Source organism: Brassica oleracea, chromosome C7, assembly GCF_000695525.1.
Source record: "Brassica oleracea var. oleracea cultivar TO1000 chromosome C7, BOL, whole genome shotgun sequence".
Taxonomy (NCBI): Eukaryota; Viridiplantae; Streptophyta; class Magnoliopsida; order Brassicales; family Brassicaceae; genus Brassica; species Brassica oleracea.
In genome coordinates, this window is record NC_027754.1 from 9,961,271 (window position 1) to 9,965,318 (window position 4,048).

Sequence of the window (4,048 nt, forward strand, 5' to 3'; positions counted from 1 at the left end):
CTCTTTTTCCTGTCCTTGGTTTCCCATTTTGCCACATTGGTTTTGGGGTTTTTCAGGAGAGGTTTTAATGAGGCAACATTAAGCATGCAACGAACCTGTACCGGATGTGTCGATCAAGGGGGAGTGTTATAAACCAAATGATGATCGACCATGGACCAGTCCGTACTGCAGGCCCAATCCGGGACATGATAAAGACAACCAGAGACTATGTGTTTATCTAGTATATATTCTATGTATATCTGTAACATAGTGTTTATCCTTATCCTTATCTTGTTAGGATAAACATGACCTTATGACGGTCTAATACCTTGTATATTTATGGACCTTCTGGTCGATAGTAATGATAACAAAAGTATTTTCCCAACACTTCATTTACAATAATAACTCTGTAACTAATATGGTTATATATTGGGTTTTTTTCGGCGTATGAGTGATGCAGAAAAGAGAATTATATATAACAAATAAACATGGTACTCTAATCTTTCCTCGCATGCATATGTCAAAATACATGAATATTTGATTAAAGAAGATATATTTTGATAAATAAGCAATGAATGATGATGATGATGATATTTTAGAATTGTATCAATCTATGTCTAACATATTTTAGAATCATCAATTTAAATAAAAATATTTAGGAATGTTACAACTAGTACAACTACTTGATTTAATATTCAACCATAATGTTTAAAACATGACACACGTTTAATATGTGATGCACAATACAAAATGATTTAACATAGTTGTACTAGTATTCGGGTTGTATCGGTTTGTACATAGTTGTACTAGTTTTTGAGTTGTACCGGTTTGTACTTTGGCAGTGAAATTGAAAAAACTAGTTGAACCACATAAAATTTAAACCTACCTCAGTTGTACCAATTCTTTATGTGTATATTCCTTTGCCCTAATAAAATGAAATCATCAATTTTGTTAAAATACATTTCATGTAAGTTTTTCAAAAGTTATGTGGACAAACAAGCTAACAAACTTTAAAAGTATAAAGTAGATCATGTAAACTTATGGAGATGTTTAATAATTTTTAAGTTTTTTTTCCAAAACTTCAAACTAAATTAAGAAAAACTTTCTGAGTACATACTAGTTGGGATATTTGGTTGTTTTCTCATATAAAATACCAAATTAGTTTTGTCAATTTCTGAAATGTCAAAGTTGTATCAGTTGTACCAGTAATACTCGTTTAGTATATAATAAAAAATTTATATCAATTGTTTATATGTCTAGTTATAGGGGTTGTACTTATATTTTCACACTATAGATTTATAAAAATATATTTGATGTTTATTTATCCTAATAATATGGCTAATATCGTTAATAAACCTTAAAAATATAAAGTATATAATGTAAAATTAAGAGTTTAATGTAATAATTTAAAAACAAATTGAAAAATCTCAAATAAAATAGATGAAATTTTGTCATCATATACCAATTAGAATATTTACTTGTTTATTTTATGTGTAAATTATAACATTTATATATTAGTTATACAATTTTGAACATGTTTTGTTGTACGAGTTATACTAGTTGTACTCAGTCGAATGACAAAATAGGATAATGAAAATTATGTGGCTGTGAGTGGTTGAAATTAAATAAAAGAATGAGATTGAAGGAGAGAGAATGAGAGATATATGAAATCCTATGGTCAAGATTAAAACATAGATGAAATGATCAATGGCTTATGTTTCCCTTTCATTAATGGCAAAATTATCATTTTATTTTAATTGGTCTATGTAGATTTTTTTAGGAGGTCGTTGATTTTTTTGACCATTTGGTCTATAAGAGATTTTGGTCCCTTATGAAGACTTGTTCTTCTCTTTAGTTGGAATATAGAGACTTCAAGAATCATACTTCTCTTCTCTTCGTCCTTTTTTTTGGTACGATTATCACATTTAAAGATGGAGAATGAGGTTATCCTTGAAACACATGAACATATGGATGTTAATTCGAAGGTAAATAAAACAAATACGTTTACGAAGGAAAAAGAGAAGAGAAAACACGTGAAACATTAACAAGAAAAAGGTACTAGCATACACTAAATATTCAAATGAATTTGTAAGAAAAAGAGGGGGAAAACTACTCATAGGGTGAAGTAGACTCAGAGCAACTCCAATGGTAAGAGTCCATTAAGAACTCTAATGACTAATTTAATAGTTAATTTGGTGATTTGAAATGTTTAGAACTTTTGTTATTGTTATTAATTTTTTTGTCGGTCTAATGGGAAAACCACTCAGAGGTTCTTAAATTTTTTTTTTTTTTAGAAGTTAAATTATTGCATTTCATAACAGAAAAATTTAAGGATTGTCTACTTACCTAATGGGAGAACCTAATCAATGTCTAATGGGAGAACCTAATCAATGTCTAACAAGCATTAAAGAATTGTCTACTTACCTCTTGCCAAGTGAATTCAACGAGAGATGCTTTGACATGTTTAGAACGGCTTTGATGAAGTTTGATCCTTCCTGCACCCTGCAAGACCATTGTTAACTAGATCTGCTAGAGAAATATACAGGAAGAAGAGAGAAAGGATTGACCTTTATTATAACTCGATCTGCCACAACAAAAGGGAAATGATTAGTTATGTTCCTTGAACGATTTGTATAAGCCGTGTCACCAAATGATCGGCTCTCCTGCATTTACGGAAATACAAATCTCTTGTGATTAAACATGAGACAGGTCAATTTGATTCAGTGAGTAGTAGTGAGTTACTTGATCAAATCCTTCTAAGAGAACACAACCAAAAAAACAGGTTCCATAAGCAGAGAGTAAAATAAGAGATTGTGATGATAAAACTCCGTACCATTTGTTTAACGTGTTCTATTCCACCAGCTCCAAAAGTGTGTCCGCAAGGGAAAATCATAGCATCAGACATCAAAGCCCCTCTGCAAAGAGATAAAACAAAAGGCTATAGATTAACGGTGAGGTATCACTAAAAGCTGTTTGTCTAAGAACATATGTTACAGGATCAGACAATATGGTCCTCAAAGACTCGATCGAATTGCTCAAAGAAGAAGAGGAAGCGTCTCTTCAGCCGCTAACTTCACACCCATTTTCAGCAGCGACTGATGAAGATTCCTATAGTCAACTCAAACTTCAAAATCAAAACAAAGAAAGAAACTTTAAAACATCAATTAAAAAAACAGAGTAAAGCAATGACCTTTGTAAGAGCAGTTTTGAAGAAGGGCGGTGATACTTTAGCAAGTTGAATCATCGGATTCGACATGCAAAACCATGAGCACAGTTGTCGACTTTCCTCTGCTGATCATCGTCTCCACAACTTCTAATACGTCCTAGATTCTGACAAGGATCACTCAACAAGATTTTGGATATGAACTCGCCAAAGATGGGAGAACTGGGTGGTTTGAAAGGCGACACACAAGGTTGCGGAAAGACCTTATGATACTACCGGCTTCGATTGTGGTTTGGAATGTTACGTCAAGACCAACAAGGGAAGATTTGTTTACTTGGAGAATCACTCGACAAGAAACAGGAACTGTTCTAAGCAAAGAACAAAGAGATAAACTCATAAACTTTAAGGGGAAAATCGATTTCTTGATAATGAAGAAGAGTTGACATATTTATAGTACTTGTGGTAAATGAAAGACATAAATAAAAACACTTAGGAAATAACAAAATTGACTGAGAATGTGGAAGGTCAGTCAAGAAACTCTTCAGCTTCAGATCTGGTCGATGTGACTCTTCGGCTGATGTCTAGTTCGATCAAGTTGAAGTCGCCGCGGTAAGGAGCTGGACGAACGCGGGATGGTCTGGACAGTCTGTGGCCTGATCAAGCAGTGTACTGATGCGGCATAAGTCTTCAGATAGTTGGATGATGCATGCCTTAGAGAAATCTGAATGATAGAAGTCCAAGAGAGAGTCGGACATGAGGGTTAGTCCATTGGCTCGATCATTGGAACAGTCGGATCGTGCCAAACGGACCAAGAGAGAGAAGTCTCGATCACTTTGGGAAACCTCACGATCCAAGTCAAGTCTGGCATGATCCAAGTCAAGTCTGGCATGATCCAAGTCAAGTCTG